The 24,448-nt window shown below is 38.9% G+C and overlaps 1 pseudogene; it reads right to left on the reverse strand.

Annotated features, from left to right (window-relative positions):
* The window catches only part of LOC121979481, a 30,255-nt pseudogene extending 6,401 nt beyond the window's left edge, over positions 1 to 23,854 (reverse strand).
* Positions 23,855 to 24,448: the final 594 nt, after the last annotated feature.

The following is a 24,448-nucleotide window of genomic DNA, read 5'->3' on the forward strand; positions in this document are numbered from 1 at the left end:
GATTTTCCCATCGGTGCGATCAAGGATCGTGGGCCTTCGAGTAGGAGTCGAGCTAGGCTCCGAACGAAGTAAACGAACTTGTCCCTTTATATTTTTCGCTGCTTACTCAAATTGTTTTGAAATACTAAAAGAAAAGTTTTTAAAAGAGTACGATATTCACCCCCCCCCCTCTATCGTACTCATCCGATCTATCAATTGGTATCAGAGCCTCGTTAGCTCTGAAATTACTTAACCGTTTTTCAAAGCATCTTTTAAAACCTTTTCTTTTCATCATTTTTTTTCTTAGAATATTTTTTATTTTTCAAGCACTGCTAATCCCAAGACAAGAGTCTTGGAAATTCTTTTTTGTTTCTCAATTTTTGGTGCAAGAAAATGACACAATCGGAGGGATATTCGACCGTGCGTCCTCCGCTATTCGATGGAAGCGATTTCCCATACTGGAAAAAGAGGATGGAAGTTTTTCTCAAAACAGACATTGATCAATGGCTCATTATCCAATGCGGCTACACATCACCAGTCAACAATCCAGAGGAATGGACAAAAGAAATAAAGAAGAAAGTACAAATTGATTCAAAGGCACTCAACACTTTACAATGTGGATTATCAAAAGAAGAATTAAAACGAGTCGTCCCCTTCAACAATGCAAAAGATTTGTGGGATAAGTTAGTTAAGCTACATGAAGGGACAAATGATACAAAGGTAATAAAGCGTGATCTTTTATTAAATTCATTACTAAATATTAAAATGCTAGATGGTGAGTCGACAAGCCAACTACACATGAGGATTAAGGACATCCTAAATGGACTACATATCATCGGCCATCAACTTGAGAATCATGATATCATCAGGTATACGCTTAACTCATTCCCTCGAAACTCCTTATGGGCATCTATTATAGATGTCTATAAAGTTGCGAAGGATCTTTCCATTATTAAATTAGACGAACTATTTTGTGAATTAACATTACATGAGCAGACTAACTTGAGTCAAGCCAAGAAAGGGTTAGCTTTGTATGCAGGGCTAAACAAGGAAGCTAAGCCCCAAACAAAACCAGAACCAAAGCACTTGAGTCATATATCATTTATGGCAAAGACTGAAGAGTCCGAATCTGAGTCTGAAGATGAGTATGAGTCAGAGTCTGACGACGAGTCTGAGATAAGCCATGAATTCGCATCAGTTTCAAAAGGACACGATAAGGTAACTTTTAATTCGAAGTCTGAAATGTTGAAAGTAATTAAATGCTTGTTTAATAAATTAACAAAATCTAAAAAACAAAATAACTTGCTACTTAAGGAAATAGACCACCTTAAGGAACAAGTTAACTTGAGTAACTCGACTAATCAAGTTCAAGTTAGAACTTCGACTCAAGTTACAAAACTTGAGGAAGAAAATTCCAACTTGAAAGAACAAGTCGAGCAACTCAAGGAAATGTTGGAAAAGTTCGATCTGGGATCCAAGTGTCTAAATATGATACTTGGGTCGCAACGAGCCGTGTACAACAAATCAGGACTTGACTACAACCCTAAACAAACAAACAAACAAATCATATTTGTCTTTAATTAGTCAAAAAGTTAGAAGTCAAGTCCAAGCATGGGTCCAAACAAAATATTTAATCAAACAAATTGAACCAAATCTATACTTGGTCCCTAAGAGTCAAATCTATTACTTAGATAGACCTTATCTAAGCTTTGACTCAGGGGGAGCAAGTAGAAAAATAATACAACCAACTTGATTAACCAAACTCAATACTTAGGACTAGGTTTATTTCTGCTTAGAATGGTTAGATGAAAAAGGTTTACCAAACCCTATAACATAGCATCGGAATGGATTGGGATGATAGTACGTCAAGGAAGCTTTGTCGAAGGCATGTCTAGGCTGAATATGGAATTCTACCTGGTGCACTAGACTTAGTGGATCTGACCGAAGCTACCCCAGTCAAACATGGGCTAGTTAGACCAAAATTTAGTATTAAGTTTTTTGGGCGGGAACAGTTTGGAAAGCCTTCAGCAAGTGGTCTAATGATATCCAAGTAGGTCGTATGCCTCGCCACTGAACTGAAAGCTTATCTTTAGGACGCCTGCTTGATTAACCCAAAGCTAAGTTTGAATCTAACATGGGTTCAATAACCTTTCTCGAATAATTAATTATCAAACCTAATTCAAACTTAAATTCAAAATTAATTATCAAACCTAATTCAAAATTAAATTCAAAATTAATTACCAAACCTAATTCAAACTTAAATTCAAAATTAATTATCAAACCTAATTCAAACTTAAATTCATTATCAAAACCTAATTCAAACTTATTAAAACTTATTTAAAATTATTTTAAAACTTATTAAAAAATTATTTAAAACTTTTTAAAACTTATTAAAATTTATTAAAAATTATTTTAAAACTTATTAAAAAATTATTTAAAATTTTTTAAAACTTATTAAAATTTATTAAAAATTATTTTAAAACTTATTAAAAAATTATTTTAAACTTTTTAAAACTTATTAAAATTTATTAAAAATTATTTTAAAACTTATTAAAAAATTATTTTAAACTTTTTAAAACTTATTAAAATTTATTAAAAACTATTTTAAAACTTATTAAAAAATTATTTTAAACTTTTTAAAACTTATTAAAATTTATTAAAAACTATTTTAAAACTTATTAAAAAATTATTTTAAACTTTTTAAAACTTATTAAAATTATTTTAAAACATAATTAAAATGATTTTAAAACTTAAACTTAATTAAAACTTTTTTAAAACTTTATTAAAAACTTAATAAAAATTATTTTAAAACTTAATTTAAAATTATTTTAATCTTAATTAAAATTATTTTAAACTTAATTAAAAACTTAATTAATTTTTTTTTAAATCTTAATTAAAACTTAATTAAAAACTTAATCAAAAACTTAATTAAATTATTTTAAAACTTAATTAAAATTATTTTAAACTTAATTAAATTTCTTAAAAACTTAATTAAATTTCTTTTAAAACTTTTTTAAAAATTTAATGAATTTTTTAAAAAATAAAACTTAACACAAATAATTAATTAAATCATTAATTAATTTGAAGTTATTTAAATTAACTTTACAAATCTAATTAACACAAAATTGAAATTAATCGATATTTAATTCTCAACTTAATCAATTAATTTATAAATTCTCTAATTTAATACGTAAATTAATTCACGTTTAAATAATCTAAATCTAATCTAATTAAAAATCAACATTAATTAATTTTAATCAATTAATTATTAAGTTGTTTTAATTAATCTAAAATTGATTAACAACTTAAACTAATCACCGTATTTTATTAATTTAAATTTAATCCTAAATTAATTAATCTTAATCAATTCAAAACTAACCTTAATTAAGTTTAACTTAAATAATTATCTAAATTACTCCAAAACGTTGGTCTAACATATATTTTTCAATCTCGCTTGGTCTTTAGATTATTTAATTAAGGTGGAGCATCAACATCATTTCAAAACCCATCTTTCCTAGAATTTTTCAAAATTCATATTTTCAAAACTTATTTCTTTTAGACTTATGGATTTTAAAATATATTTCAAAATTCTCTTTCCAAAATATTTCAAAAATTATATACTTATTTTCCTAAAAAAGTATAAATGTTCTTGATTAAAAATATTTTTTGTTTCAAAGTTTCTTATTAAAAATTTGACTTAGATTTAAAAAAAAAATCTAAAGACTACTTTAAAAACTTAGTTCACTATTTTCTCTTAAAAATTTTCTAACTTCCAAAGTTTTTCTTAGATAATTTTTCAAAAATACATGTTCAAATAGTTTTAACTTAATAATTCAAAGCTTAGATATTTTATCGATTTTTATAAAAAAAAACCTTATATTACTATTATTTTCAATCGAATAACTTCTAACTTATACTTAGAGAACCTTGATTTCAAAAATTTTCAAATGAGTTTTCTAACTCAAACTTAGTTTTTCTCTTAAACTACTTCAACATGTTGTTTGGTATTACCCCTATTTTTGATGTGTGTCAAAGGGGGAGAGATAGTAAATTTAGGGGGAGTTATTGAACTCAGGGGGAGAGTTAAATGTTTGTTTACTTAACTCTGCATATTTTAAACTTAACTGTGAACCTTGGTTGCCAAACATCAAAAAGGGGGAGATTGTTGGTGCAAGGTGCACCAGAATCAAACCTGAGTTTTGATGTTGTCAAAGGTTCAAGTTAAGTCTTGTTATGATCTGATGATTTGGCTAAGTGTGTAGGCTATTTACTCAATCAGAAAAGCCCTAGTCATGGCCAGACAGTAAAGTCCAAACAGGTCTGGAGAACCTAACGTTTGGCAGGTAGGTTGAGGTAAATAACTAGAGGAGCGACAGTGAGGTCGGGTTCCTGAAGGGAACAACCTAAGGTCGCTGATCTAACTGAAGAAACCGGGAAGGTTTCCAAGTTGAGATCAAGACAGTCCTAACTGTTATACTCATGCATATTACTATTATAACTGTGCTAACTTTGTTTTACAGGAATATTCTTGTTATATGGAACTAACTTTGTGTTGCAGAATCATATGACCTCTTGGACTTCAAATGGTCATAACTTTTGACTCAGAACTCAGAATCAGGTTCTGTCAGTGGCCACGTGACCAGCACTCAGAAACCTTCAATTTACCAAGGGTTCAGTTGACTGAACAGGAGGTTCAGTCGACCGAAAAAGGCTTTTTATCAGTCGACCGAAAAAAGGTTCGGTCGACCGAACGGGCAAAAATGGAAAAGCATATCAGGATCGCAAATATGGTATCACAGCATGATCGGTCGACCGAAAATGAGGTTCGGTCGACCGAACCAATAAAAACATTAATGGAGCATTAAGTGCGAATCTCGGCGAGAAGGGAAATTCACCGTTCGATCGACCGAACAAGGTTATCGGTCGACCGAACCATTAAAGATCAGTTAATGTAAAAGATCGAGCCAACGTCAGATTCCAGCTAGGAAGGAAGGGAGCGGGTTCGGTCGACCGAACAGAGGGATCGATCGACCGAACAACAATGGCACTTATAAAAGGAGCTCGAGGTCTGAGGCTCAGCAACTCTTCTCTGATCGACTCAAGTTCTGTTCTGCAAGCAAATCGTGCTACAAGCCTTCATCAACTCAGCAAGCCACACTATCCGGAAGTGCCGACCAAAGCTACAACTGCATTTACTTGTCGGTATATTTTTATATAAGCTTGCATTGTAATTCACTTAAGCAAGATAGTAGGGTTGTTACTATCTTGCTCATTTGTACGATCTGCTTCTTTCCGAGGATCTCGAAAAGAAGAGCTATAGTGATTTGCCCATCGGTGCAATCAAGGATCGTGGGCCTTCGAGTAGGAGTCGAGCTAGGCTCCGAACGAAGTAAACGAACTTGTCCCTTTATATTTTCCGCTGCTTACTCAAATTGTTTTGAAATACTAAAAGAAAAGTTTTTAAAAGAGTACGATATTCACCCCCCCCTTCTATCGTACTCATCCGATCTATCAGAGAGACCAGTCCTTCCCGAACCTCGGTCGAACAGACCCAGCTCTCGACGCGAGAGGAGGAAAATAGAAGCAATGCTACTCAGGGAGAAATCGTGATGATCGCCAGTGGCCCGACGGATGGGGACTCTAACCGGGCAAGGAAGTCGCATGCTCAGCGACTTGAAATTCATGTTGTTAGATGCAGTAAGGAGAAGGCAGATGGGCTAGAGATCATCTTTGGTCCCTGGGACTTAGAGGGAGTAGAAGTCCCTCATGACGACGCTCTAATCATTCAAGCAGTAATAGCTAATTACAATGTTCGCGGAACTTTTGTAGATATAGGCAGCTCGGTAAACATTATCTTCAAAAAGACGTTTGACAAGATGTAGATTGAGTGCAACGAGTTGAAGCCCATGACCACTCCTCTATATGGGTTCACCGACAATGAAGTGTTGCTGATCGGCCAGGCGCGGTTGGCCATATCATTTGGAGAAGAACCACTGAAGCGGACAAGGACCATGAACTTCATTGTGGTGGATGCGCTATCGGCATACAATGTCAGAGTGGGCCGACTAGCCCTGAATGAATTTCCAGTGGTCATCTCCACCTTTTGTCAAAAAATTAAATTCCCCATAGGCGATGTTGTTGGAGAAGTCAAAGGGGACCAGTTGGCCGCTCGGCGATGTTATGTCGAGATGGTCAAGTCAGAGACCAAAGTTGCATGGAAGGCACAGCGAATGGAGTTGAATGCAATACTCAAAGGACCCCCAGTGTTGGTCTACGACAAGAAGGAGAAGGTCTAGATCCACTCTAGCCGATGGAGGCAACAAGCCGCTGATCTGCCTCAGGAGAAGAAGGCTAACTTGGTTGAGTGTCTTAGGCGAAACCACGATGTCTTCGCCTAGTCTACCTATGAGCTTTCGGGAATATTGCCTAGTGTGGCTCGGCACGAGCTGCATGTCCAACCAAACGCCCACCCAGTCAAGCAAAGGAAGCGCAACTTCAGCTCGAAGTAGAACCAAATAATTCGGGCGGAGGTCTAGAAATTACTTGAAGCTGGCCACATTCGTGAAGTATAGTTCCTGAGTTGGCTTGTCAATGTGGTGCTAGTTTCTAAGCCAAGCAACAAATGGCGGGTGTGCATCAATTTTCGTGACCTGAATAAGGCTTGCCTAAAGGACTTCTATCCTCTATCGTAGATCGATCAGATGGTTGACTTGAAAGCTGGCTGTGAACTCATTTTCATGCTCGATGCGTACCCAGGGCTTCCAACAGGTCCCACTCACCAAGGAAGACCGGGAGAAGATTAGATTTATCACTGTTGATGGGATATATTGCTACAACATCATGTCATTCAGGTTGAAAAATATGTCAGCGCGACTTATTAGATGTTGATGAACAAAGTATTCCGGGGGAAGATCGGTCACAATATGGAGGTATATGTAGATGACATATTAATAAAGTCTATCCGAGCTGTTGACCTCTGTGCAGATGTGGAGGAGACCTACCTAACTTTAAGGAGGTATGGGATAAAGTTGAACCCAGGCAAGTGCCTATTCGGGGCGAAGAGCGGACGCTTCCTAGGCTATATTGTCAATAAGTGGGGATAGAAACGAACTCGAGCAAGGTAAAGGTTCTTCAAGACATGTCCTCGCCTCATAACCTTAAGGAAGCTCAGCGGTTGACCGGATGAATCATGGCGCTGTCTAGATTCATTTCAAAGTCGTCCAATCGGAGCCATCTCTTCTTCAAGATACTATGTCGAGCTACCAAGTTCCACTAGGACACAGAGTATGACAAGGTGCTGGAAGAGCTGAATAAGTACCTGTCCTCTCTCCCTATATTGGTAAAACCCATCACCGACGAGCCACTCTGGATTTACTTGGCGTCTATAGAATGAGCGGTCGACTTAGCATTAGTGCGGTAGGATGACTCTGAATAGTAGCCGGTGTACTTCTTAAGTTCACATCCATTAAAAGATGTTGTGTACCGGGCTCATTTTCAAGATAGGATGCTCGTGCGGCTAGACTATCCAGCCACCAACAACAAGGTTGAATAAGAGGCCCTAAGAGCCGGTCTGCAAGCAACTAGGTACATGAGAGCCACAAGAGTCCTCATCCATTCAGATTCCTAGTTGCCAGCCCAACAATTGGCGGGAACCTTCGAGATAAATAGTGCTCGGCTCAAGTTGTATGTTGAGGCATTTGAGAAGTTAAAGGCGGGATTCCAGGAGGTCATCATTTAAAAAGTTCCCCGATCAGAGATGACCAATATGTTGATGAGCTTGCTAAGTTAGTAAGCTCCTTGAGCCTGATCATCGCTGACAAGCTGGTTGAAAAAGTTTTATTGGTGGCGCACATAGACATGACAGTTATAAGAGGCTTGCCAAGCGACTGAAGGACGCCTTTCGTTGAATTTCTCTGATTGGGTACCAAGCCCGTTGATCAGACGGAAGCACATATGCTGAAGAAGAGAGCCTAGAGGTTCATGTTGATCGACGATCAGTTATATAAGAAAGCTTTCTTCCGACCGCTGGTCAAGTGTGTCGGATCGGAAGATATTAACTATATCCTACAAGAAGTGCATCATGGATTGTGTGAAAGTCATCCGGGTAGTCGATCACTGGCCTGCAAAATCCTGTTGGCTATATATTTCTGGCTCACGCTTCAAGTGGATGCTGCTCGGACAATGGCCAATCATTTGTCTTGCCAAAGGTATTGGAATGTTCCCCACCGACCTACAGAGGAACTGAAAGCGTCAATGGTGTCTTGGTCATTCGACCAGTGGGGCATGGACATAGTTGGATCGTTCCCCCTAGCGACCGGGCAAAGGAGGTTCTTGCTAGTGGTTGTTGACTCTTCTCGAAATGGGTTGAGGCAAAGTCGGTCGCCAAGATAATAGAGCATGCGGTCATCAAATTCATATGGAGAAATATTTTGTGTCGATTTGGCATCCCTCGTAGGCTCATCTCTGACAATGGAAGATAATTCTCCGAGTGAAAGTCCAGAAAATGGTGCGAGGGTTACAATATCGAGCAATCATTCACTTTAGTGGCCTATCCGCAAAGCAACGGCCAGGCGAAAGTCACCAACCATGAAATTCTTAAAGGGCTTCGCACTCAGCTCGATCATGTTGGAGGAAGCTAGGTTGACAAACTCCCAAGTGTGTTATGGGCGTATCGTACTACTCCTAGAGACGCAACCAGCATAATCCCGTTCCAACTAGTTTACGGGGGAGAGGTAGTCGTGCCCGTAGAAGTGGGAGTGGAGTCTGATCGGGTGTCACTCTACAACGAGGATAAAGCTAATCGACAATTGATGGAGTTGGACTTGGTAAATGAAGCTTGGGATAAAGCGATCGTATGACTAATGGCATACTAACAGTGTATGAAGCAAAGTTACAATCGCCGAGTAATTCCAAGGTCATTTCAGGTCGGAGATCTAGTTTGGAAAGGAGTAAAGCTGGTCGAAGACGCCACTAAGCTGGAGGAGCCATGGGGAGAACCGTACAAGGTGATTCAGAAGTTCAGGTCGGGAGCATATTATCTGAAAGACGAACATGGACAAGCCCTTGAGCAACCTAGGAGTGCAAATCATCTTCAATCGTACCGAATGGGCTAGAGGTTCGTGAATGTGTTAAGTAACCTGTCATATCATTTGTATTAGCCATGCAAGGAATAACGAAGGAAAAAACTAAGTGTCCGAGACTATTTGCCCAATCAACCATGTGTTAAGTCAAGCGGTGACTATAAACCCTAGATTGGAAGTTAAAGAAAAGTTGAGCGACGGCTATAAACTCAGGACAATCAGAAATAGTCGAGCGACGACTATAAACCCTGGAGCAATGAATATCAACAGCCAAGCGGCAGCTATAAACCCCTTGCGAAGAAAATCGACAGTCGAGCGACAATTATAAACCCTTGAGTAAAAGAATATCAACAATCAAGCGATGGCTATAAACCCTTGAGAAGAAAATCAATAGTTGAGTGACGACTATAAACCCATGTCTACACCAATTAAAAGTCGAGCAGCGACTATAAATTCTTGTCCAAGTCGAGAGGCAACTATAAACTCTTGCCTAAGTCAAGCGACGACTATAAACTCTTACCTAAGTCAAGTAGTGACTATAAACTCTTGCGATTTAAGCCAAGCGGAGGCTATAAACCCAAGTACGGTTGATGAAACCCAGGCGACCTTAAGCCGGTAATAATGACGATCTCCAACTGAGTGGCGGTTACAAATATCGGATGCCAAAATATACAGCTATAGGAGACAAGTATTGAAGGAACGCACCAGAGCGGGGTGTACCCCCGACTTGACGAGATCTATATGGTTAAGGCTCCAAAGCATTTGGGTAAGGCGCCGCTCAGGCATTATTCAGAAATAGAAAAGACAGGTCGGGTCCTTAGGTCTGAGTCCGAGGCAGGTGTTTTAACTAGTCCCTGGTCGGTTACTAGATCACTAAGAGGCCTAAAAGCATTTGGGTAAGGCGCCGCTCAGGCATTATTCAGAAATAGAAAAGACAGGTCGGGTCCTTAGGTCTGAGTCCGAGGCAGGTGTTTTAACTAGTCCCTGGTCGGTTACCTACTGCTCAAGTTATCTAAGCTCAGGCAGCTTAGTCTCTACGTATGGCCCTAGCGCCTACCGCGTATAATTCCTAGTCGGGCAAAGATAAGTCGGGTCCTCAGGACTGAGTCCAGGGCAGGTGTTTTAACTAGTTCCCAACCGGCAACCAGACCATAAAGAGTGCCCGATAGACAGAAGGTCACCTAAGGCGCTACTCGTCCAGTCAGTAAGACCTGCAGCCTCCTTTGACTAGATTTGAGGGGAAGACTTGTGATGCGGTGATAAAGAGGAGCCTACTAAGTGTGGGTCAAAGGATGGAGATAGAGATCAACGTAGAGGTCAAAGTTAAGGAGGTCAACGTCAAAGAATCAGCAAGCACGCCCCTGAAGGGGCCCGAGTCAGTCTCTACTGCAATGGTCGATCGGGAATGAGGTGCCCGACCAGCCATGATCTGGTCCAAGAAGAAGGCCCGTGTAGCTAAGATCATTGGACGTTCATCATGGAGCAGAGGAGCGTTAGGGCGACAGGGGCGTTAGCCCGGTCGAGCGAACACAAGCTATCAGGTCGTGTTACCCCATCTAAAAGCGGCCCAGTCAGGCCAAGTGGGGGAGTACTCAGTCGAGCGGCTATCCCACTCGGCCGAGCAAAGGGATCGGATCACTGACATATCTCTCAATATCCTTTTGAGAGATAGCACCGCTGACACCAAGCATGGTCAACAGACAAATCGTAAGGCAGAAACTTCCATTGTCTCATTAGAGGTTTGCACGCCCCAACAGGCAGATTGTTTGAGGACTCCAAGGGGTCGTGCTAGTTCCTCTTCTTCTAGTGAGGTGCAGTTATTAAGACACGAAAATGAAGAACTGCGCACTCAACTAAAGTCAATGTATGAGAGGATGACTTCTATAGATCAGTGGAGGGCCGAGCAAGATACTCTCTTTGCCAGTATGCGACAAATCATGACAAATTTCGCTCGCACCCAGACGTCACATGGTCCTGAGTCACAGGAGACTCAAGACCCATCAGACCGTGGTGATTAGCATGTTTCGAGATTTGTTCAATTACTATTTAAATCTTTATTTATCATACAAGTTACATGCAAAATATATTTGATTGTTTTATTCTACTCTGCTCATTTCTAAATATTACATTATTATATGTTTCAGGCATCAGGATATACATATTTAGCACGATCATCATCATCATCATCATCATCTTCTTCCTATCTAGGTATTTATTTTTTAAATGTAATATTCATTATACATATATGTAATATTTTGAATTGTACATTGATATCAATCTCATCATAATTTATTGTATTTTAGTTTTTGTAGGATTTTACATTCATAGTTACGTTGTTTTGGATTATATGTTATCATGGTATGAATTTCTATATATTTGAGCACGGAAATATTTTGTCTATATTATATTTGATTCTATATGTTTTTATATGTATGGAGTGTGTTGTTTCTATATGTTTTTATATATATGCAATGTTTGTTTCTATATTATGGATTGTGTTATAAGTTTGTTTGTATCTATATATGGTTTGTTAGATATGTAAACTGTGATTGTGTTAGTTTATTTGTAAACTATGGTTGTATCTATGATTGTATGATTGGTTTTGTATGGATATCTAATTTGTATACATGTTTGAATGGGAAAACAAATAGGAGCTGTCAGTTTTTTTTTATTTTCCTGACGGAATTCCGTCGGTATTTCTATTCGTAAAATACCGACGGAAATGGAATTTTCGTCAGTAAATACCGACGAAAATGGTGTTTCCGTCGGTATTTATCGACGGAAATTCCATTTTCGTCGGTATTTTACGATACGATTTTTTCAGTGGTATTTTACGATACAGGTTTTTCCAGTCTCCTGTTCCGACGGAAGTTATATTTCCGTCGAAAAACTTGGCGCCAACTATCAACGGTGTTTACCGACGGAAATATGATTTCCGTCGGGAAAATAGGTTCCGACGCATATTCTCGCAACAGATTGATTTCCGTCGGAAATCTGTCGGTAAGGCCCTTTAGCGACGGAATGCCGATAGATAATTTCGTCGGTAATCCTGGAATTTTTTGTAGTGAACGCTTTACTGACATGTCCTTTCATAGAACAAGTATGTAAATGTGCATACACCTTGGGACGTGTGCCTGTACGTTTCTACGGCTCCATACGCTTGGGAACACGTGCTCATACGTCACCGTAGTTCTATATAAAGAGGGGTCCAACCATCGAAGGAGGTACGCATGCACACCTATTCTACTATTTAGAGCTCTCGTCTACTGTTCATGTTCCTCTTTGCTACTATCGGAGACTGACTTGAATGTCGGAGGGCCAATGTCGGAGACCCCTTCCCCGGCCCGGGACTGACGTTTGTCCTTACAGATCGAGCGTAATCTTCGCACAGTCCACCAAGGAGCCACATCCCCAACCTGCCACCTTCACCAAGTTTGGATCGGATCAGTATTGTTTAGTAAAGATAAAAGAATAATTTTGCTTTATGTTAATCAACTCATGCAACTTTTAATGGTACATGTCTAGAATCGAAACTCGACGCGTCTGAGCATGTCTTTTCTCGTGCTTTGCCACTTGCACTAATGGCTAGTAGCTATCTGTAATTGATCTTCTTCGTGTTGACCTAGGAACGGATTGACGGGGGCACTGGAACGAATAAATTACTTTTTACCATATGTCTACATTATTTATGTTAATAACTGAGAAATTTTTTTTAGAAGATTGGATTGTTCACCACAAATTGAATATTACATTATTCATCAATTTATTCGAGAATAAGAATTTTAATAAAGTAATGTGACACTAAAGTTTAAGTTTGTCGGTAACCGATATAGATCCCATCAACAGAAGAAAAAGAGAATCATGCAATGATAGCCCCTAAGCCTTTAAAACCCCCATCAATGAACACCAACACAAACACTTAGAAATTAGTGATTGCAAGTGCAAATAAGACCGTCCAACCTTTTGGTTGTTAAAAGTAATGGAGGTTCAACCATCAACATCCCCGACACTCCTTTAATATTTTCCTATGGACGATTAATTTCTCAAATCTATTAGGGTTATATGCACTTGGTGCTTGGGTAGACAAGAGGATTCGAAAGGGAGTCAACCACAATGTAGGAGGGGTGACAGGAGTAGGGAAAATACAACTATCAAAGGAGAGCAAGCTAAGATGGAAGAGAATTGGGAAAAGACAAATGGTAATAGAGAAAAGATTATGAAGAAACTCCCATATCAACTATCAATTTGATAAATTAGTTGGAACCAATTAAAACAAGAAAATTAAGCCTTTAGAAAAAAGATAAACCCTACCAACCTTAGTAAAGATAACAAGCTATAGACATTTAAGTACCTCAACAATAGATGTCGGTGTGAAGCAGTCAAAGAGATAGCTCTAGTTAAAGGAGCAAATGATGGTTCTTATACAACCATACCTGAGAGGATTGGTTTAGGTGGAAGATATTTGGCACAATCATATCTTAGTTATTGATGATTTTAATGTGGTTGGCAAAAGATTGATTAAAGCTTTAAGTTAGGCTTAATATATGATTTTGATATGGAAAAGTTTAGGTAGGTATGGAAAAGTCTAATGTAGGAGTGAGAGCACTTTGAACAACATCTCTTTTACATAGATCAACATTTCAATCGAGTGTTAAAGGGATTTTGTACCAACTAATGTTTCATAGATTAGTTTTATAAGTAGAAAAGTGAGATCACTTCGAACATCATCCCTTACATCATATCGTGGTGCGTTCATTGCTTTCCCTCTACTGTTTTAAAGTGCTACAAGTAATCTCGACGAAGAGTTACTTTTGACAAGTTCACATTTCTTTGATAGTTCTTTCTAAGCTCATTTCCTATCTTATATAAGAGATGTTTTCTCAACGAGGTAAATCCACCTCTGAAATAAAATCATTTTATGTATAAAAGTTTGAAGAGGTGACTCAGATTACTGCTTTGTCTACTTGGAAGGATGGAAAAAAAATTACGGTGGTAATTTCCTTTCTTTTGTTTACTAGATGGGCAGATGGATCCGTCCACATCAATTTTTAACTTATCCATGCAAATCGGATGGAAAACAATTCTCTGCCTCCCAAGTTGCTCAACAGTTGTATTTCTCCGACCCAACTCGCATCGAACGGCGACGCAGCGCCACTACCGTCAGCAGACTTGCACACGCAAGGCGACGACCTCACTAGGCTACAGCCAACGGCTCTCTGTGCACGAGGTCGCCTCGTGTTGCTATGGCTGAGAGCTTTCGCGTGGCCATGGCCTGTGGCCCTATGACGGCAAGGTTGCCTGGGGCCGCCATGGTCGACGACCCCAATGCATTGCTATTTTTAAAAAAGTAGATACCCAATGTAACTAAATATTTTGGTACCCAGTTGGCATCCATATATTCACGATTTGATTTTTAATTACAATATATGTATAGAAAATTTTTCTCCAAATGAGACGTGCAACTAAGAGATATTGGGCTTCTGGCCACTCATCATGAGCACTCCCTAATTTAATTTACTTTGACGATTAATAAAAAATTTGTATAGAATCGAATCAGTCATTTTAAATTGAATGATATCTAAGGTTTTTTTTTTTAAATTACATTGCCATTTTTTTAATGAATTTCTCTACTCCACGTAACTAACGAATAAAGCATATAGTTGGATATTTCCTCAAATTACTTCTTTTTTTAATCCATGATGATCTTGTCCGAGTACTGAGACGATGGTCACTGGAGATGTGGCGCTCCCTGCTGGCTTCACGCAGACTTCGAGATGGTGTAGACTGTAGGTGCAGCGGAGGCCAGCAAGAGGGGGGTGAATTGTTCCTGAAAAATAAAATTATACCCTCCTCAGATCTTTCAACTCAAAATTGCAATAGTAAACAATAACAATTAAAAGGCAGAAAAAGAAAGACAGAAATTTAACCTGTTTACAACCAAGGAGGTTGTTAATCCAGGGCAATGAGAAGCGCTATAAAAAGAATCTCCTTTGCTGAAGGCGGAGAAGCCTTTTACACTCTAACGGCTCAGAACTATTGCTAGGAATTGCTTACAGAGTTGAATGTAGAAGTTATTTTTAATTCCTAGCTCCAGGGGCCTTTAAATAGCCTCTGAAAATTCTATCCCGAGGGTCCAAGGCGCCTCCAACAAGGTCCAATGCGCCTCCAGCTCGGTGAGTGGATAGAATTCTATCCGGTGCTCGAACGGTCATTCTGACCTGGCTCAAGGCGCCTTCAATGCATGTTCAAGGCGCATTCAAGGTTCCTGCATGGCCCAATTTCTGCATAGCCCAATTTCTATATGACCCAATTTCTGCATAGCCCAATTTCTGCATAGCCCAATTTCTGCATAGTATAAATAGCTTCCAGCTTTTCTTTTTTCCTTCGCTTTGACTTCCGAAGCTCCGTTCTTTTGGATGATTGCGGCCAATCAGAATAGGGCTCACCCGAACCAAATTCCCGGTCTTCTCCTCGAGCAGGCTTCCGTCCGGCTTCTCGTCCCTCGAACGCTGTACACGTTCTTCTCGCTCCACCGGAGTACTCTTCCGCAGCTCTCTCGTCCTTCGGACGCACCGAGCCCGTCTTCCCGTGTCGTCCTTCTCGCTAGCTGTGTCTTCCGCTCGACTTCCTGCGCTCCTAAGTTCCTGCACACTTAGACACAGGGATCAAACACAAAGCAGGACCTAACCAACTTGGTTTATCACATCAAAACTACCACGGGGTCTAACATAGACCTCTATCGAGAACCTGCAAGCACAAAACCGAGCCGGGAAGGGGTTCCCGGCGACGGCCATCCGACGCTCAAGTCAGTTCCCGGCGGTGAGAAATCGAAGCAGAGTAACGAGTACTGTAGCTACAGTGGTCAATAGCGCATACCTTCGTTGAAGTTTGGGGGTCCTTATATAGGGCTCCCTAAAGGTGCGGACATGCTTACCAAGACGTGCGCGCTTCTCAAAACATACCTGTAATGAGTGTGTCAGAAAAGCATGCTTGACGTCATACCTTAACAGACCGGGCATATCCCGAATGTGACAGTGGAGGCTTCCACCGTACGATTCTCTGTCTGACCATGCCACCAACCATGTCGATTGTCGGTAACACCTTCCCCGAGGAAGATATCCCCTCCTGCTCATCTGGTCGTTAACAAGACTGAGCGGGGGATCCGTTCGGCGCACTCCCATACTGCTGAGGGAGTGACCGAGCCGAGTGGGAGGCCCGCTCGTCCCCTAGTGTCTCATCCTGCTTTCGTCTCGCCATGCGCGGTCGGGCAGTGTCCACCGTCCGACTGAGTGGGGACTCCGCTCGGCCCCTGAGTGTCGAAAACCCAGCATTGAGCTGGGTTGTTGCATCGCCGCCCGGGCACTACACCGGGCGCTCGACCGAGCCTGGGTTATAGGCCGTACTGACTCTGACCCCCACGTGTCCTTGATTTCTCTATCATCCGGGGCCCACTTTACCCCCGGATCACAAGAAATACCTAAACAAACAATTAATAGAATATTATAAATCCAATTACTAAAGAACCACTACATGCTCACGAGAACGTGCCTTCTAACAATTAACAACCACAAGAGAAAGTGACTTTTAACAATGTTTAAACAATGAAGTCTATCCTTCTCACACTGCCAAATAAACAAAAAAAAAATCCATTATTGAGATTTGTGATCATCTCAGTTGTGAAAATATTCCGCACAAAACATTATTGATGATAATAAGCCAAAACAAACCTCCTCACAAAATTAAAGGAAGTCCAAAAAAAGGTCAAATATAAGAGGAAAGTAAATGAAACAAAAACATCATCAATCATTCCATCACAAAATGAAAATTTCCTTCATGCTTGAGATAAGCTCAAGAATTTGACACCATAACAAAAGGACTGCAGAGCTAGCAGAGCCATGCGTGCATATGTAGTGATCAGGCAAATGGTTCTTCAAACGCCAAACCCTCTCCACTCCATTTTCACAACTAAAATTCTAATTAAACATTGTGATGTATGATCCATTCACTATAATCTCAAGGACAATACTGTATTTCCAATATGAACGAATATTCTAAAGATTAGTCTGCATATACGAATCAAAAAGAAAGACCGTCTATATGCATCCTCTTCTCCTGGCTTACGTGGTCCATGTTAGTGGAAGAAGAAAAAGATGGATGAGGTGGACTCGCCATCCACCTTAACAATGAGGCCCTACCCTTTTCTTCTTCTGTGAGTTAGAAAAGCTTGAAGGGAGATAAATGAAACAATAAGAGGTTGAGCAGACAAACAAGAAGATGATTTCACCGAATCTACGACTGAATCATTCTCTCTTCGCCGGAACTTCAAAAACTTTGTATCAACTTGATTTCATTGTAGTAAACCTTTTTCAACTTAATTTCTTCAGCTTTTCACCGAATTACATATCCAAATCACGTACCTAGTTTTAAAATTATCAAATCACATGTTATAAAAAAAAAAAATAGTTTGGTACACGAATCTCTGAAGAGAATGATCCATTATACACAGTTTTACTTTACTTTTTATAAGAGATTATTACAAGATTCGAACCCGTGACCTTTAAATCACAAAGCAATAACTACCATTACGCTAAGACTCCCTTTCAAATCATGTACCATGAAATTCTTAAATATAAAGGAGAAAAGCTTTAAGAATTTTTATTATCTCTATAATCAGGAGTTTATAAAGTATATATAGATCTAGAACAAAGCAATCATCCTATGACTATAATTGATTCTATATATTGAAATTAAGACTAACTAATTCCAATATAATTGATTTACATAGATAAAAAAATAGAAATCAAGGATATTATTGCATGAGTATACGTGCCTAGTTCCATTTTACCTTTGTTATTGTGGCAAAAGACGAATACGTTCATCCCTAGCGTCCCCGTCAATCCGTCTTAGGGTCAACACGGAGGAGGTAAATTACGGGCGGCTACTAGCCTTTGGAATAGTGACTAGCACATAAAGGAGGTATTTACTTCGGATTTGCCGAGATTCGAACCTCAGGCCTCATTGTGGCAACACCGCATGCACTAGCCACTAGACCCATCCGAGAAGATCATTTTACCTTTATTATTGTTCCCTATAATTGTAGCAGTAAAATCGATTAATTTTTTAAAAAAATGGTTGATTCATGTTAAAAAAATCGATGCTCTCAATATATTGGATTAAATTGATATTTGAAGACATTTATATAAGCAGTATAACTAGATAAACTCATAGGATCTGATTTCATGTTATTCAAAGCTCTCTAAGTCTAGTAGTCAGTTTATATTGAAACATCAACTTAGACCCACTATATTGAGAGCCGTGATTTTTGAATATGAATGTGTCCGAAAAACTAATTCGTATTAAAAAATTACTACTTTCAATATATTGGGTTAAATTGATATTTGAGTGTATAAATATAATCATAAGAACTAGACGAACTCGTAAGACATAATTCTACGTCATTCCGAGTTCTTTAGGTCCATCAACTAATTTTGATTGAAAATGTTCAAGTTCATTTGGCTAAAATCAATTGATGGACCCAGATGGTTCGGAATGATATAAAATTATATTCTATATGTTTATATAGTACTCCTGATTATATTTATGTTCTCGAATATTAATTTGATCTAATATATTCAAATTTATGATTTTTAAACATGACTTAGTTTTTTTTTTTTTTTTGAAAACTAATTGATTCTACTCCTATAATCCTAGCATTCGATTTAGGAATTTTAAAACTAGAATATATAATTGGGATATTTTAGAAATTAACTTTGGTACTGTTTGGATAAAAAACTATAATTTCTTCTTTGAGTTTTGTTTTTTTTTAGCCATTACAGTCTGCCAAAATATATTCAAACCTTTGTCTTAATTAGTAGAAGCATTAATTAGTATATATGGAAGTTAACATGTCCAGCTCACCCAAGAAAAGACATTAGTGCAACACTATAGCTCATCACCAAATCATCTCTCATTTCATGTATTATTGTTACATTGTTTATTTTGTCAAAAACTATACGAATCTTTCTTAAACTCTCTTCAATTTGAAGTTAATATCAATCTTTTTGCATGCATCCAACGTACATGTTGCAATTTAACCATGGAATCTTGCATGTTTTAAAAATATTTTTATAATGAAAAGTGAAGGGCCAATAGGGTTGAAATCAACTATTAATGATGGGAGATCAAGATCAATCTATTAAGATTAAAAAAAGTGTATGTCGAAAAGGAGATGGCTATAGGGTTGGTGGGATTGCGTCTGATTTGACCCTACAGCTCACCGCGTCTGTGCTGTGTCGTGGTCTTAAGTTCAATTCTAGGTTAGGTCGGAGGTGGCTTGATCCACATGCCAAACTTGGCATAATTAGATCCACATGTTAAACATGACACAAACTAAAGTTATGTGTGTGTATATATATATACTTGATTAAGATTGACCAATTTGACTAAATTTAAGTGAGCTCGAGCTTAAATTTCGATGTTTGATAATATGTAATAGAAATCAAGTAAATCAAAGGAGGACCAAATACTTTTCTTAGAAGTCCTAATTGGAATTTAGGTAATGGAAAATCCTACCTAGATGTTAGACAACGAAAAAGTCCTAGTGACTGAAGCTAAAAAGTGAAAATCCTAACTGGAGATCAGACAATGGAAAAACTCTAGTAAGTAAAATTAGATAGTAGAAGTCCTAGCGAGACTAGACAGTAAAGACATAATTGAGAACTGATACTGGAAGTCCTATGTTAGTACCCCCAAGATTATTTTGATGTGATCAAACAAGTTAAGTTAGGTCCTGTTGTGTTTAACTCTGTGTCTAAGTGTGCAGGAGCTTAGGAGTACAGGAAGTCGAGCAAAAGACGCAGCTAGCGAGAAGGACGGCACGGGAGAGAGCCGATAGGCTCGGTGCGTCTGAGGGATGAGGTGCTATGGAAGAGTACATGGGTGGACGAGAAGGAGGCGCGTGACGTTTCTGAGGGATGAGAAGCAGGAGCGGAAGGTTGCTCGAAAAGATCGGAAGTTGGGTTCAGGTGAGCCATATTCCGGATGGCCGAAATTATCCAAGCGAGCGGAGCCGGAGCAGAAGATCCAGACCGAGGCGAGCAGAATCGGAGCAGAGAGCCTGGACCAAAAAAGTCACCCAGGTTGACTTTGTGGGTCCGGGTGCTCGGATCCAATCCGGGCGCCCGGACCCCTTCCAGACGCCTGGAACTCAAATATTATCATATTCGACATGGAATATGATTGACGCATCGAGGATAGAATTTTGTCCCACTCCAGGCGCCTAAAACCCTTCCAAGTGCCCCACCAAGGCTATAAATACAGCCTTGGTCTAGAAGCATTTATTGAGCAACACTTGTACACGCTTTATTCTTTGTTTAGCTGCTTCCTTTTTGTGCGTAAATTGTTGTAAAGAGACTTCTCCGCCTAAAAGAGAAAGTAGTGCGATTCATTTTCTTGGATTAACAACCTCCCCGGTTGTAACCAAGTAAAAACTTTGTGCCTCGGTCTTTCAGTTCATTTCTTATTTTGTTTATGCAAGTATTCTTTTAAGTCCAAGAAAGGTTAGTTTGTTTTAATTTGTGCAGGGGCTATTCAACCTCCTTCTAGTCGGCTAACGGTCCTAACATCCTAGCGGGGCTAGGCAGTGAAGAACTAGTTGAAAACTAGGCAATGAAAGTTCTAACGAGGCTAGACAAGGGAAAAGGCCAAGTGGGTCAAAAGTTGACCAGATACTTGGTGATCAAAAATCTAACGAGAAATTGACACGAGATGAAAAGTCCAAGTTGATCAAGGATTGACCAGGCACTTGGTGAAAAAAACCTAACATGTCAAGGTTGATCGAATGCTAGGCAATAGGAAGTCTCTACGAGTTACAATTGACTCAATATTAGACAAAGGAACCCTAAACACTAATTTTGGATGTTAGGGTTATGCAATCAATTAGGAGGTTGATTCGCGAAAAATAGAAAGTGCTGAATCAATCAGGTAGATTGCCTAATCGTTGGTAACTGTTCTAATCGATTAGGTTGATTGCTTAATCAATTGAGAGTTATTTTCGTGATGCACAGAAAGATGTTGAATCGATTAGGCTAATCAATTCAGCATGATCAAATCGATTAGGGTAATCGATTGAGAGTTTTGTTGTGACAACACAAAAGGTGTTGAGATCGATTGGGCAATCGATTAAGGTCAAATCAATTGATTAAAGGCCTTTTCGTGATAGCATAAAAAGTCTCAGAATCGATTGTGTAATCAGTTGGAGGCTTCCTAATCAATTGGTATGATTCATCAATCGATTAAGCATTCGAAAAAGAGTTGTTCTGTAGGTTTTTTATTAATTATCTGACGTGACAATCGATTAAGAGTAAGCATAATCAATTATGATGTGTTTTCCAGCCCAAGAAAAATCCTAGAAAAGGAGATTTCTCGAGGTGTTCAAGCTGTCATTTCTCGATGATTTTGGAATGAAGTGCTACTGCATTTCCGAGTCAATAAGAAGCATTTCTGAGTAATACGAGATCAAGAGCAAGGTATTCATTGTATTTGTATTTACTTTCTTGTTCTTGTTTATTCTCATGTTTCCTTTTTGTATTCTCATGCTTCAGCTTGTATGAAGCTTCTCCGCCTCCAAGAAGGAGGTCTTCATAGTGTATTTGTGAGAGTGAGGAATGAATCCTTGGATTAGTCATCTCAAAGAGGTAGATTAACATGTAAAACAAAGGTGTCAACTTTCCTAAGTATAGAATTTACCTTAAATTTTATATTTACGTAAAAAAAACTTTTGCAACTGCTACCCTATTCTTTTCATAAATTTAGATTAGTACTTTTTAAAATTTAGGGAATGAAATTTATTTTCTAAATATGAAAATATGATTTAATTTGGGAGAGAGAAAAAATAAAGAAAATGGATTGGAAAGTGAAACATAGTAATTACATAGGGAGAGAAAAAAATAATAAAAAAAAGTGAAAGAGAACGAAGAAAATAATAAATAAAATGAAGATAATATAAATTTTAAGATAGTTAATGTAGTGTCTAGTGAAAAGTGATTATTTAATTTAATAAATTAGATGATTCATCTTAAATTTTAGAGATATTTATAGAGAAAATGGTGTGGATACTTAGCATTACTTTAAGTATTCCATTACAAATCAAATTCAAAGAAGTGATCGAAGCTATTCATCCTCTATATCTCTCTATATGTCTTAACAATATAATCATCGTAGGTTATGCTAAGCACCACCTATGATAGTTCACTCAAGTCCAACCCAATATGTCACTTAACAATGCAATCGTGTTCAAACCTAACTGCCTCTTCCGTGTTGGCATAGGGATTGACTAATAGATGTACTGGAGTGAGTGAATCACTTTATTGTCACTACATTCAACCCAATTGTCCTTACATTATGAATTATCAATTTAATTTTTTCTATAAATATGTTTTTATTTGTTTTTTGTTTTTATTTTTTTAAATATTAGGAATTTATTTGAAATTTAATATGTCCATATTTCCTATATTAAGTTTACTCGGAAGAAAGAGACAAAAACTAAAAAATTTAATTCCATTCAACCCACGCAATTTTTTCTCCAAGGGTCCAAAATAAATTTCTAATAAATGAAAAATAATTTGGTCATTTTAGTTTTTTTTAAAATTTTTTTTTATATATAATGTGAACTTAATATATTAGATGAGAAAATAAGAAAGGTAATATTGTTTTTTCTTTTCATTTACAATATTATTTTCCTTAGAGGATTATATTTAACTCTTTTTTTAAAAAAAAATTATGTTTCCTATCTGTTCATGAAAAAATATGTCATTTTGAAATAAGAATTAAATATACGAGGACTGATCTTGTCGGAAAGCTGAGAAGATAAATCTATTGGTGTGACGTGTCTGGAATGTTGACCGCATCTCCATGACCTGGGTGGTGGACTGTCTCCTATGTTGTCCAAGTCATCTGATATCCTCTGGTCAACACTACCTGCAACTAGTGACCGAGTCGCCCCGGTTCCTAGTATCTCGATGCTCGAGGTGAGTCCCACGAATATATAAGCAACCGACTAGTAACAAGACAATAAAATAAGTATAAAATGAGTACGTCGACGTACCCTGGCCCCGGGGGGCGCCCTTGGATGGGTTGGTGAGCTGATCGCGGTGCTGATCGAGTCATCGTGACCCTGACGGGTAGATGGGTGTGAGCCAGCTGAGGAGCCGGATCTGAGAGCGACGACATGGAATCCGGTGCAACCTGAATCCAGAAGGCGGCCCGTAGGTCGAGACATGGTAACAACACCTAGGTTGGAATACCACAACGGCTCGCAGGTCGGCATACGGCACGCAAGCCAGATAATACTAATAACTCAGCGGCTCGATGATCGGAACACAACACAAAGCATAACACAAATCATGGAGGTCGTGGGTAGGCCGGTGGTGGGGGTGGCAGCGGCGTGAGGCACCGGCAACAGCGGGGTGAGGCGCTGGTGGCCTACCGGCTGCCAGTATGTCCGGTAGCAGCGTGAGGCGCTGGTGGCAGCAGCGTGAGGCACTGGTGGATGCTGGAGGTGGCGTCAGCGGTCGCCGAAGGTGCCCGCTGGAGGCGTGAGCACCGCTACTGGAGGTGGAGGCAGAGCTCCTCGATGGCGTCAACGTCGGAGAGCGGAGGAGGTGGCGACCTCGGAGGAGCAGGGAGAGGGTGACAGGAGGTTGCAGGTGGTGGCCCAATTTGGCCGGGTTGTTTGTGGTCGAGGGTGTGCGTGATTGCAGCGCAGAGGAAGGCGACAGCAGCGCCGTGATAAGCATGATTTTACTGCATTATTTTGATTCATATATGCATGGTTTGATTTGATTTCATAGGTTAAAATCATGGTTACATCACATTTTGTGCATTGTGTGTATTTTTGGACTTAATTGCAAATTACTTTATTTTTATATTATTTAATGCTAATATTTGATTCTTATTTTGTAGGCATCAAAGGATCTTGGATTTGGATCTATTTGGACCGAAATTGGGCTCAAATCAGAGTTCAAACGAGAAGATCTAGCCATTGAGCATTATGAGCTGTTCATCAAGAATAGGACAGATCCGGACCATCCGTTGAAGATCTGGCCGATCCAACCTAATGGGGAGCAGATATGAGCTATTGATGAAGATCCAGAAGTTTTGATCCAGATCTAAGTTCATCTAGCCATTGATCCAGCCCGAAATATTTTGGACCGTTCAATGAAGACTGGGCCGATCTGGGCCATCCAGTGATGATCTGATCGATCCGACCTACGGGAGGGTAGATCCAGATCCTAGATCAACATCAGTACCTTCGGATCAGATTTTGGATGACTTTTCACCATTGATTTAGCCCGGAATCATCTCAACCGTCCATTCCAGATCCAGATCTG

This window comes from Zingiber officinale, chromosome 5A (assembly GCF_018446385.1).
Source record: "Zingiber officinale cultivar Zhangliang chromosome 5A, Zo_v1.1, whole genome shotgun sequence".
Classification (NCBI taxonomy): domain Eukaryota; kingdom Viridiplantae; phylum Streptophyta; class Magnoliopsida; order Zingiberales; family Zingiberaceae; genus Zingiber; species Zingiber officinale.